This window comes from Hordeum vulgare, unplaced genomic scaffold, assembly GCF_904849725.1.
Source record: "Hordeum vulgare subsp. vulgare unplaced genomic scaffold, MorexV3_pseudomolecules_assembly, whole genome shotgun sequence".
Taxonomy (NCBI): domain Eukaryota; kingdom Viridiplantae; phylum Streptophyta; class Magnoliopsida; order Poales; family Poaceae; genus Hordeum; species Hordeum vulgare.
This window is the reverse complement of record NW_025422750.1, coordinates 38,384-52,133: the sequence shown is the minus strand read 5'-3', so window position 1 is coordinate 52,133 and position 13,750 is coordinate 38,384. Positions and strand designations below refer to the sequence as shown.

Sequence of the window (13,750 nt, the reverse complement as noted above, 5' to 3'; positions counted from 1 at the left end):
ACTGGAATCAAGAGTCGTTATTTTTTAAAGCCGCAGAATGTACCGAATAGTGGGAGACACGTAGTTCTGCATTTATGGTTATTTTTGGTTTGATGTGTCAACTGTGGTGCCAGCCCAGACTATCAGATTTTTTTCTTGCAGTATCTTGGTTTGTCAATTGTCACATTTATGTCTTCCAAATTCCAATATTTCTATGTTCCACAGTCCCACACCAATATTTACGGTGAAGGACCGTTTAGCACTTGGCTGACAACTTCTAATTTTGGTGTCTAAAATGAGCATATTCTTGTTTGTTTTGTTATGCATATTGAATTCCTAACCCGCTTTTGTCAGAATGCATCCGTAAGAACCATTATTTGTTTGTATCACAGATGTGTGCTTCGCGGGTGTGTTCCAAAGAAACTGTTGGTGTATGCATCTAAGTTCTCTCATGAGTTTGAAGAGTCTCATGGCTTTGGGTGGACATACGATACTGATCCAAAGCATGACTGGAGCACTCTGATAGCCAACAAAAATACAGAGCTGCAACGCCTCGTCGGCATTTACAAAAATATTTTGAAGAACGCAGGAGTTGATCTAATTGAAGGCCGTGGAAAGGTTGGGCAATGTTTGTAAATCAGGTTAAAGTTTGGATAGACTGTTTTCCGAAATGAATGCTGTTGGAAGGTGCAGTTACTTATACATTTTGTTCACTTAGTACAGGTGGTCGATGCACATACTGTTAGTGTGGATGGCAAGCTGTACACTGCCAAGAACATACTTATAGCTGTTGGTGGTCGACCATCGATGCCAGATCTCCCAGGAATAGAGCATGTTATAGATTCTGATGCTGCACTAGATCTGCCGTCAAAACCTGAGAAAATTGCAATAGTGGGAGGTGGATATATTGCCTTGGAGTTTGCTGGCATTTTCAATGGCTTAAAAAGTGACGTTCATGTGTTTATTCGGCAACCGAAAGTTTTAAGAGGGTTTGATGAAGAGGTGAGCAAGTTTTAAGAGCGTCAACGATAGATGAGATGCCTTGTGCTTCTGACTTATTTGTCAGTTTGAACTTCAGGTCAGAGATTTCATTGCTGAACAGATGTCTTTGAGGGGTGTCACATTCATACTGAACATAGTCCTCAAGCTATAACCAAATCAAATGATGGTTTACTATCTCTGAAGACAAACAAAGAAACTATTGGTGGGTTTTCACATGTAATGTTTGCAACAGGTCGTAAACCGAATACGAAGGTTAGTAGTACCATCTGAGACTTTTTTTTGTTTAGTTATATCTTATGTCACTATTTTATAAATTTGTCCATCCTAGATTCCTAACTTAAGTTGTTGTTCTTGTAGAACCTTGGACTAGAGGAGGTTGGTGTCAAAATGGACAAAAAGGGGGCTATAGTGGTAGGTAAAATAATATGTGGCCTTCAAGTTTCTCTGAATTCGATTGTCACATATTGACATCTGGACTTTTTTGTTATATATCTGTGCTTGCTAGGTCGATGAGTAATTCTCGAACCTCAGTGGATTCAATTTGGGCTGTTGGAGATGTTACTGATAGGATCAACTTGACTCCGGTTGCACTGATGGAAGGTGGAGCATTTGCGAAAACTGTATTCGGTGATGAACCTACCAAACCAGAGTACAGGTATTTAATCATTTATCAACTCACAACCAGGAATCTTAAAAACCATATGGTTGAGGCTTGAGGCAATGGTTCTAGAAATGATGTATACCTTGTTAGTTGACCATGAGTGGTTACCTCTCCTGAGGATTGTTTACAGGACCAGATTTTATTTCCCTGTTTTTCACTTTCAGAAATTATTGTGGATTTTTAAAATCATGGCAGCCTATATGGTCAATTGGCAGGCGTAACTTTCAAGTTTGTCCCCCATTCCCAATTCTATGGACGCAAGTTTGTGACCCTTAGGGTGCCCTCTGACCCTCCTCAACCAAATGAACTAAAATTTGAAGTGATGTGACTTTTGAAAGTTGAGTTCATTTGGTTAATTTGTTTGGATTAGTATTTTTCTGCTTCACCCAGCCTGACATTCTCCTGACACTGAATTTATACTGAAATGCATAATTTAGTTTCATTGTTTTTAGATATTTTTGTTATTTGAGACTGGACATCATTGCTCTACAGAATGCTTTTTCATTGTGAATTAAATGTTTCTTGACAGAGCTGTACCAGCTGCTGTTTTCTCCCAACCACCCATTGGGCAAGTTGGCCTTACCGAGGAGCAGGTGATAATATATGGCTTGCATCAAATTTTGTTGCACACTAAGGAGGTCGCTCATATCCATATTTGTGCAGGCTATTGAAGAGTATGGAGATGTGATGTCTACTTATCAAACTTCAGACCTCTTAGAGCCACTCTTTCTGGATTACCTGATCGCGTACTAATGAAGCTCATTGTGTGTGCTACCACGAACAAAGTTGTAGGAGTGCATATGTGTGGTGATGATGCCCCTGAGATAATCCAGGTCTGCATGATTTTGTATTATTCTTCACTGTTGCTGCTTCTTTCGAGGCTTCTTTGTCATGTTCTACAATTTTGTGGCAGGGAATTGCAATTGGTGTTAAAGCTGGGTTGACAAAGCAAGATTTTGATGCCACTGTTGGCGTTCACCCGACATCTGCAGAGGAATTTGTCACTATGAGGAGTCCAACTAGAAAAGTACGAAGAAAAACTGCAGCCGAGGTATGAGTTCCTGCATTTAGCCTATTTTTCTTTGAGAGACTATACGTGCTCTATCAATCAGCTCTTTTCAGCTAAAATTGACCGCATCATCTATATCTATGCTGTGGAAAATTTACACTTTTCTTCTGGTTATTTCAGGCAGAGTCTAAGGATGAGGTCGTCGCTCAGAAGTAGATAATGCCGTTGACCGCTGTACATAGAAGGTAAGCATGTGCATTATCTTGACCTGCCATTCTATGCTATCCGTTCTTGTTAGCATGTGCATTCAGCACGGAGCAACCACGGTGCCCGGCATCATTGTATTGATCTTGATTAGCCAAATCATCAACAATAGTTGCAAAGCCCATCTTTGACTAGTTGAGTTGTTATAAGGCGTTTTTTTTTTTGAATCTATGCCACTTTTCTATTGTCATAATTTGCACTTTGTGGTTGTTAGAAAGGAAATAACTTGGCCAGGCCTGTCTATCATCATCCCTCCGGTTCTTACTTAGTTTCTTGCTGCAGTCATTCTTGAGGACGAGTCCCTGCCACCACGCGAAACCTGACTGGAAATACGCAGCTAGACTTGTGCACAGTTGCCCGAGAAATCTGCCACAATGATTGTATCATAACGATGAATGTCCACCTCTGCTTTTTTGCCCTCCCATCTGCGCATTTTCTTTGCTGCTTGAGGCTTGAGCACGCTGGTCGTTGAGTTTCTTTTCCCCATCTGCTATTCATGTAATAAATGGTGTACAATGTGGCTGTGGGTGGGTAGTATCTCAACCTGGAAACGCCGCTCCGGAATACTAGAAAACCAGTGAAGAGTACAAGTACTAGTGACGTGGACGTGGTTTTCCCCTTGATTCGTTCACCTGTGCTGGCTTGTATCATGTGTTATTACCAGCAAATCTACCGTCACCAGTTAAAAATACCCGTGTGTATGTTTTCTATCGGCCAATACAAACCACAAAGCCAGCAGAGGGGCAAAAAAGAAAAGGAAAAAGCCAGCTGTAAATGCACGCACATCATCATACTCCTAGAGCGAAGCATCAAATAATCTGCCCATTCGTAGGCGCTTGTTTAGAGCATCTCCAGGGAGGCCCCTTCTAACCATTTTTTTGTCGGCCGGGAAAAAAACCGGTCCAGTCACACTTTCAGGAGCCTATTTTTTTTCCAGCTACGGTCAAAATTGGCTTCGGCAGTCTCGGTCCGAACCCAGCGAGCTGGGGGTCGTTCGCGAGCGTCGGCGGAAACTTTTTGTCGCGAAAAATCTTTGGGTCCGTGTGCGTAGTCGTCGTCCTCATCGCCTCGTTTTCCGGAGAATCAATGCGAAGGTTGTGCCGCCGGTCAGCCTTCCATTGATTCACGGGCGGCGCAGTGACGCATGTCCCGTCGGTTCTTGCCACATGTTCACACGGCGTCGCTCCACGTGCCCGCCCGCTCGCGGCTATATAAGGTGCCCTCTTCCCGCCGGTGGCCACACACCTCCCTTGCAGACGCCCTTTCCTCTCATTCTTTGTCACTGGTGCCCCCTCTCCCTTTTTCTCCCAAAAGATGACAGAACGCTTCCCCCGACGACGGAGCCGCAGCCAATGGCTTCCACGGCCGTCACCTCCGCGACGACGAGGCCCGCCTTCTCTACGAGGAGGACCACCCTGCGTCGTCGGACATGCGTGTTCCGGGGTCATGGAGGCTGAGCGCTGGCGGAGTCCTGGTGCCACCGCCGCCCTCTGGAGCTAACCGACGGCGAAGATCGCACGCATCCGGTCGTCGCTGCCGGAGAGCTCGCGCAACCTGCGGAGGTACGCCCCCGACAGCAACACGCTGTGGACGGCGTACTTCGAACGTCGACACACCGACCAGCTCACTGCCACCAACGAGGTCGAACGACGCGGTCGCTGTAACTCCGAGGGCGCGTCGCCAATGGTGAGGCGTCCCCGGTCGCACATTGGAGGTCGTCCTTGAGCACATCGAGGGCGGCAACTCGCCGAGGTACGAGTACCCATCGCCACCCCCGCCTTCTCCCACCGTCGCGGTAGGTCCTGGACGTCGAGGCGGATGAAGACGACGTCGTCCTCCTCGTCCGGCTCCCACTCCTTCGGGTCGCCGACGTTCCTCCTCGTCAAGCCGGAGCCACAATAGGTGATGTTGGGACGACGCACGTGCAGCGTCGACATCGTTATCAACGAGCCCGACACCTACTCCTGCCTCGTCAAGCCGAAGACGGAGCCGGGACTCCTCCCCGTCAAGGAGGAGCACTTGGCCTTGGCCATCGATGACGAGACCGCCCTCAAATGGGAGTGGGACGACCACGCCCGAGAGGAGATGGAGCGCCAAAGCCGCGCCCTGGAGGAGATCGCTGTTCGGCGCCCCCGGTTGTGAGGGTGGCGGCGTCATCCTCGAAGATAGCGACGAGGAGGCAACAGGGCCTTCCAACCCCGTTCGCCACGACGACCCAGGGCAGGGGTGCAGCAAGGACGACGGCGGAACGCAAGATGATGACGACGATGACGATGACGGTGACTACACCAATTTCTACAAGCTTCTTGGCATGTTGAAGTCGGCGACGTCAGGTGACGGCGATGTAGTTTAATTATGTATAATTATGTTTTTATTTCATTTTTGTATAAATTTTAATGAAAACTATGAATTTTCTTCGAATGAGTCAGTTTTGGTCGATTTTCTTTTAAAAAAAGTTGGGGCGATCTTTTTTTTAGGGAGGGGGGGGGGGGGAGGGGGGCGATTGTGAACCCGACCCCTTCATGTCGATTTTCTCACCGGCGCGGGGGGGTCGAAAGGCTGAAGATGCTCTTAGCACCTTAGGGCAGGCAAGAACCTCCATCCATCTTAGATAAATGATTTTTTTTTTTTGGGTGCGTTGATGGAACTTGAGACCCTGGCCAGACCAACCACTTGAGTGGCCGCCACAAACAAACAAACAAACATACCATAGGATCCAACCACCAAACGGGAGCTATACACGGATGCCTATTCTCCGGCCACCCACACTTTCTTCTCTTGAGCCTCTCTCTCTCTCGCCCGTTCCACTCCCCGCACGCACTTCTCGCGTGCGCCGCGCAACTCGCCAGCCTCGATCGCAGGGATCAACCGCAGCCCACCGCCGATCCCGTCCCTTCCGGCTGCCCCCCATCTTCTCCGCACGGCGGCGCCGCCTGAGTGAGTACGTATTCCGCCCCCAATTCCTTCCCTTCCCCTCACGGACCAACTCGACAATGCACGGATCGATGCTGCTGTCCCATCGGCTCCGCCCTCGCCGTGGATTGAAACCCCCGCCGGCCTGCTTCCCCTCGCTCTCTCTCCACCGCCTGCCTTCTTCTCCCGCCGGAATCTACGCGTGGGAAGGGCCCCGTATTATTCTGGGACGGGGAAAGGGAGGAGGGATTTAGCAATTTGGTTGAGCGATCCCTGGTTCCGAGCGGTTTATTTCGATATGCAAATCACGGAACGATCCGTGATGTTTTTCTTTTGCGGCTACTGCATTTGCGCCAGGCCAAGGATTATCAGTACATTTGTATCACGCGGGATGGATGATGATCCTTATATCCTTTTTTATTTATTTCCTCTACTGCATTTGTATCAGGCAAAAGACTATCACGAACAAACTCGTGAATCGCCGTGCCATTTTGCTTTATTTTGGCCTCTACATGTGCTGTCTTACAAACTGCCAATGCCATACATACTTCTTCGTTGCATCTAATTCCCAAACTTTTAAATATGCGTCTTTCACGACTGTGCTGAAATCCTATATACCTGTTTTTTTTTTACAGTTGTTAAACCATGGCTGCCCAGCCAAAGAAGAGAACTATGGTGGAAAGCGGCGGCGATGGAGGCCTCGGCATGGGCCTGGCCGCATTCATTGCAAACGGCGAGGATCTGGGTCCCATGATCCGGCACGGGTTCGATTCCGGCAAACCCGAAGCCCTCACGCATAGCCTCAGGAGCATCGTAAAGAAGAAGGAGGTTGAGATCGAAGAGCTATGCAGGCTTCACTACGAGGATTTCATCCTTGCCGTCGACGAGTTGCGCGGTGTGATGGTCGATGCCGAGGAGCTCAAGAGCATGCTGTCTGGTGAGAACTCGCACCTGCAGGAGGCGTCAAGCGCCCTGCTGTTGAAGCTTGACAAACTTCTTGAGCTGTATTCAGTCAAGAAAAACGTAGGAGAGGCCATGACGATACTGAAGATTTGCGTCAAAGTCATTAGCCTGTGCATGGCGTGCAACAATACATTGCAGAAGCTAAGTTCCATCCTGCACTCAAGACCCTGGATTTGATTGAGCATGGATACCTGCAAAACATTCCTGTGAAGATTATTAAGAAGGTGGTTGGGAGACAGATACCATTGATAAAGCTGCACATCGAGAAGAAAGCCTGTGGCGAGTTCAATGATTGGCTTGTTCATATCAGAAGAATGTCTAAGCAGATCGGGCAGGTCTCGATAAGTCACGCCTCTTTGGCTCGCCAAAAAGAGGAGGAGATGCGTGCGCGGCAGAGAGAGGCTGAAGGGCATGGCCATGCTGGACCAGACCAACACATGTATACCTTGGATGTAGAGAATACAGATGGGGAAACGGCACTAGATTTTGATCTCACACCAGTTTATCGAGCACATCACATTCATGTATGCCTCGGTATCGGGGAGAAGTTCAGAGATTATTACTACAAGAACAGGCAAATGCAACTCAGCCTGGATATGCAAATTTCCACCTCAATACCGTTCCTCGAGTCTCATCAGCCCTTTCTTGCACAGGTAGCTGGGTTTTTTATTGTCGAACAACGTGTCCTTCGAACTGCAGATAGATTACTGACCGAGAGCCAAGTGGAAGCAACATGGGAAACAGCCATTGCGAAGATGACATCTCTATTGGAGAGCCAGTTTTCTCGCATAGGCACGGCCAGCCACCTTCTCCTCATAAAAGACTATATCACTCTTATGGCTGCAGTTCTAAGGAAGTATGGTTATCAAACCACACCATTGATTAATGTTCTTGGGAGAAGCAGGGACAAGTACCACCAACTGCTTCTTTCTGAGTGCCGGAGGCAGGTAGATGATATTCTTGCTAATGACTCGTATGAGCAGATGGTTATAAAGAAGGAATACGAGTACAACATGAATGTCACAGCATTTCATCTGGAGCCAAGTGACGTGATCCCGGAGTTTCCATACGTGGCGCCATTCTCCTCTTCTGTTCCAGAAGTTTTGTCGCATTGTCCGGTCCTTCGTTGAGGATTCTGTGAGCTATTTGTCTTATGGTGGTGACATGAACCTTTATGGAAGTGGTGAAAGCTTACCTAGACAGGCTATTGATTGAGGTGTTAAACGACTGTCTTCTGAACAGGATGTATGCTCGCTCATTAGCCATGTCACAGATGATGCAACTTGCAGGAAATATCGCTGTTCTCGAGCATGCCTGTGATCTGTACCTCTTGCACTGTGCCCAGCAGTGCGGCATCCCCAAGCGCGTCGCTGAGAGGTCTCGTGCTACTTTGACTGCTCGAGCCGTTCTAAAAGCCTCGCAGAACGCAGCATATAATGCTTTAATAAACATGGCCAATTCCAAGATCGATGATTTTATGGTGCTCTTGGACGATGTCAACTGGATAGTGGAAGAAACTCCAGACAATGCAAATGACTACATGAATGAGTCCTTATCTATCTTGAAACACTAGTATCAACAGCTTCGGAGATTTTACCGCTAGAAGCTCTGTACAAGGTTGTCTCTGGTGCAGTGAGCCACATCTCGGACTCTATAATGACAACGCTTCTGAAACGACGGTGTGAAAAGGTTCACGCTGAGTGCTGTTTTAGGCCTCGACATGGACCTGAAGATGCTGGAGGCATTTGCGGATGAAAAATTCCACATCACCCGGGTTGGCAGATATGGGGAAGGAAACAACGTTCAGAGATTGCTTGGTTGAGATCAGGCAGCTCGTCAACCTTCTGCTTAGCAGCCAGTCTGAGAACTTCATGAATCCGGTGATACGGGGGAAGAACTATGGATCGCTGGACTACAAGAAGGTTTCCATCATTGTCGACAAGTTCAAGGACTCGGCGGACGGGCTGTTCGGAAGCCTTTCCAACCGCAACACGAAGCAGAATGCTCGCACGAGGTCCTTGGATGTTCTCAAGAGGAGGCTCAAGGATTTTGGCCATTGAGTTGCTTGCATTCTTCTCCAACAAGCCGGTTCATGTCCACCTTTTTAAATTTTACTTCTGTTTCTTCCCCTCGCGTTCTAATGGCTACAAAAAGCGTCTATTTGTCTGCCTAGGTTATGTTTTGACTCTTTATCAGTTATTACAGTGCAGTAGTGCCCTCAAATAATTTTCCTTTTTCCCTCTGGTCAAAATCCTGTGATATAGACACACAAATGTTAAGATCTCTTATGGCCATTGATATGTCGATAAATGAAGCAGGGTTTTAAGATTCTCTGTCTTGTAGTTTTTGAAATTCCTGTGCTTATACTATTCGTGGATCCCCGGCTTTTTGGAGATAAAAGACATGGAACATGTACGGCTTCTTCAGTATGAATACGTGTGTATTTGGTTCCTGCATACATGTAATAAAAGTATAATCTGAGAGATGGTCAGCTGTCAACCTGGAAGACTGAATCTCATGCATGTAGCGTACGCAATATACAGCTCTGTCTGTCTAGGCTGGCGAGCAGCACCAAGTCAATTCTGAAAGTGCAATTCCTGTTGTGGCTAGCTAGACCTGAAACCAAAAATTACTTGGAGTAAACAGATGGCTGTCTGGTTCTGAGCGTACATGAAAGTAATCGAATAGCAGGTCAGGTCAGCTAGTTGAGAAAGAATTCCACGGCATGTGGAGGACTTTGCTTTCCATTTCCCAGTTGTGTGCGTGGTTGATCAGGTCCATTTGTTGAGCTTGGATCAGCATTCGGTACTGCACGTACTTGCTGAATACTGGAGTACTATTGTTCAAGGTCGTCTCCTTGACATCTCCTCGTTTTCAATGCTAGCTGGAGTAGTATTTCAGTCGCTGTGAAAGCATGCATGCATGATGTCTAATTCCACGTAAGGATATGGATTTTCAATTCAACTTTTATGTTCTTTGTTTATTCAAAACATGTACGCAGTCGACTTCTTTTGCTCCAAATGCTAGTACTCTGCCTACACCCAGGCTAACCATGCAGAAACCGGAAAACTTTGTTTATTTAGTTTGGGTTTGCAATTTTATACTCCTTCCTTTTCTAAATATTTGTATTTTAGAGATTCAACTATGGACTACATACGAAGCAAAATGAATGAATCTATATTTGACTTCAAATGGATTATATTTCAACCGTCCAGGTACCTGGGCGGTTGCCCAGGCTCAGCTTGCAATCTCTTCCTTAAAATAATGGTAAGGATGAAGAAAATCCAGCTTTTCCATGGATAAATCACAAAATAGCTGCCGACCGTTAGGAGCCTTCATATGTTGCCCATGCTATCACATTGAGCTGGCTCCGCCACTGACTATGTCTATATATTCGTATGTAGTTCATAGTAAAATCTCTAAAAGACAAATATTAAGGAATGAAGGCAGTACAAAGTTTGTGTTAGACACGTTATTCATGACAATGGCAGAATATACCATTGGGTTTCAAAGTATAATTATTCGTCGTCCGTCATAACATTTTGGTAATCTAATTAAATTGGAGCGGTTGAAGCTCTCGGCCATAGGGAGTTCGTGACTATCTATATATTTTTTTTGATTTTTAAACTGTATTGATTGGTTGCTTTGTAATACAAAACGGGAAAAACCCCCTTTTCGTCTAATTAAATAAGAAAACCATTGTAGAGACAACATGTAAAGAGTAGCGTCGATGGCTTCCATGACCTCGCGCCCGTGACCGACGGCGGATTGATCTCCTTCCCCCGGCCTCCATTTCAGTCGTCGAGACCAGATCCGGGCTGATCTTCGTGTCCTTTTCTCAGCTGCACCCCTTCTCCCCTCGAGGCCCTCACAGTGCTGCTCATGGCCCTCGCGTCCGCACCGTCATCTTCGACTCCGTCAGCCGTCTCGAATGCCGCGTCGCGCTGGCTATTGCTGCTAAAACGGACTGAATCCATATACATGTCGAAATTTTAGGGGTTTAGTCATTTTATGGGTCTGCTAGAGATGCATACATGCACGGACCTCGTTGATGGACCGATCGATTGAACCATGCATCCATGCGTACGCTCTTACGCATGCGCATCCATATGCCGCCCAAATTAATCACGCACAATTGCCGAGAAAGCTACTCCGGTGCCACCCATCTGTATGCATGCCGCCCCGCTATATATACTCTAGCCCCGGCCATAGCCGACACTCGTCCTCCTCCGGTCCCTTTCTCTCCCCGCACCATTCTTAGAGCCTCCTCGTGCTCCAAAGTTCTCTGGGACGAGCTCAAACCGAGCACAAAAAGGAGATGGCCGCATTATTACTGGCTGACAGCCGACATGTACGTAGCTCCAGGCCGACGACGTCCCAATGAAGGATGTGCCCGACGACGAGCCGTCGCCACCCTCATTGGTGCATTGGACCATGACCATCAGCGAGTCCCGCGCCCATTACATGAACATGGTGCAGGACGAGCGGGAGGAGCAGTTTTGGAAGGCACATGCCGACACAGCCTACAAACACATTTCCTCGAGGAGCACCTGCAGGCCGAGAGGCAGCTCAACGCCGACAGGGCGATCACACTGGACTTGGAGGTGGCGGAGTACGCGACACAACTCGAATCCTACCGCTCTTCCCGTCAGACCCGCCTTGACCGCTTGCGGTACCGCCAGCGTCAAGCGGAACTTAAGGCCGCCTACAAAGAGTTCGACGAGGCGGCGGGCGAGGTGTGTGTGGCAAAAGCGACGATGAGGAAGACAACACCGACGACGCCCACCCGGCTCCCCGCCACCACGACCACGAAGCTGACACGTCCGCGGGCGCTCCCGTCGACGAGGAAGAGTAGTGCATGGTAAGGTCTCCCTCTTCACTTGACGCCAAGCTTGACGGGCTGATAATCGTTGGCCGATTAGCTGCTGAAGCTGCGAGAGCCGGGGTTGCTGACAATGAGTTGGAGAAGGCAAAGGCAAGTGTGGGAGCTTCAGTCCTCGGGGCTCATGTCGGTCAGACGGGCAAAGGACAATGACTAGTTAGACTAGGAATTATACTTTCGGAGCCGGACAAACTCGTCTTTTTCTTAATATGTTCAAAATATAATGAATTTTATCATGCTTATATGAAATCTGTCTTATTGGCATGAATCCCTTTCGGTTTATGTAAAAATCCGATGAGTTTGTACGAAATTTGTTCGATTACTATAATTTATTATTGAAAGGTATATGGGTAACATGTGATGGCATTGTCCGGTAATTTGTCAGCGGACACAGCCCAGATGTAAAAAAGATATTTGCCGGAGGAAAATAGTGACCGGCGTTGAAGATGCGTTCGCAGGGGAAGTGCTATTCTGAGCTCGAACTCATATGCTCTCGGATGAAGAGTAAAATCCGAAAAAATAATAAAACATTTTAAAAAATTCTAAATTTTTGTGGTGAGAAACATTGATGTTTTTCCTACATGCATGCGAAAATTCATAACGGAATCACATTCCTAGAGGTGTAGACAAAAAAAAACAAAATTGATGCTCCAAAATGCTTCAAAAAACACTAATTTTGAGCATTGATTTTCTTTTTTTTGCCCACTCCTCCACAAATATGGTTTCATGATGAAATTTTGCACGCACGTAGAAAAAACATCAATGTTTCATGTCCCAAAATTTCAGATTTTTTCGAGGTTTTTAACTATTTTTATTTTATTTTTACTGTTCATCCGGGAGTATATGAGCTCGAGCTCATATACTCCATGTCCTGCAGTGGCAAGTAAGTTATCGCTTGAAACCCCAGCCCGATCTACCGCCACACGCGCCGAAGGGAATGGTTTCAACGGCGAGGATGGCGAGCGCCGTGCTGTTGGTTGCCGCCGTCGTGTCGATGCAGTGCCGCAACCTGATCGTGGCGGCGAGGTTGCTCGAAGCGGACGTCGCCGGCGGGCGGCCTGGTCAAGGTAACCGAGTATTAGAAGTTCAGAACGTAGTGTCTCTGACGTCGGTCTTGTGACCGAACTGTTTACCTGGACCTCGCGTGGAGAAAGATCTCCACAACATGCGCAGGAATTTCCTCCCATTTTCAGTTCGTTGATCAGGTCCATTTAATTACATGCGGAATGTTTGTTCAAGGTCATCCCTTCGACGGCTCGTCGTTGGTAGCACGCTGGAGGGCAAGTGAACATCTGTATTTTCAGTCGATGTGAAAGCATGCATGATGTCCGAATTCCTCGGACAGCGTTAAAACTTGAAAGTCTAGTTCAACGGGAACGAGATGAACTTTTTCTATTCAACATTTATGTTCTTTTATTCAAAACATGTACGCAGTCAAGTCCTTTTTTTCTTTTCTTTGAAGACCTTTTAACTCCAAATAGTACTCTATCTACATCCACGTTATCACGGACACATTCTTTTTCTCTAGACACGTTATTCATGACTTGGCGTGAGACACGTTTCTAACATACTCCCTCTGTATCAAAATAAATATCTCAAGCTTAGTACAACTTTGTACTAAAGCTAGTATTATAAAGTTGAGACACTTATTTTAAAATGGAGGAAGTATATTATTAATAATCTACCGCAAATTCGCTATGAAGCCCCGGTCATAGGGAGTTCGTGAATAAACTGATTGATTATAAATAATTAAGGATTTAAAATACACATCTGACTTCAGTTTTTTTTGGTAAAATCTGACTTCCTCAGGTATGTGAGATCCCGATCGAACGCATGACAATTACTTCTTGCAGCATGACAAGTTTCTTTTTAGAATATACTTCCTCCGTACCTAAATATAAGTCTTGTAAGATATTTCACTAGGTGTCTACATACGAAGCAAAATGAGTGAATCTATACTCTTAAATATGTCTATATACATCCGTATGTAGTCCGTTAGTGAAACCTCTACAAAGACTTATATTTAGGAACGGAGGGAGTACTACATAACACTTTTCACTTTATAACATAGCAAATC

The 13,750-nt window shown here is 46.5% G+C and overlaps 2 pseudogenes; both read left to right on the top strand.

Moving 5' to 3' along the window:
* The first annotated feature begins 285 nt into the window (after positions 1 to 285).
* On the top strand, positions 286 to 3,604 carry LOC123423695 (annotated as a pseudogene).
* Positions 3,605 to 5,818: 2,214 nt separating this feature from the next.
* Positions 5,819 to 9,124, top strand: LOC123423696 (annotated as a pseudogene).
* The last annotated feature ends 4,626 nt before the right edge of the window (positions 9,125 to 13,750 follow it).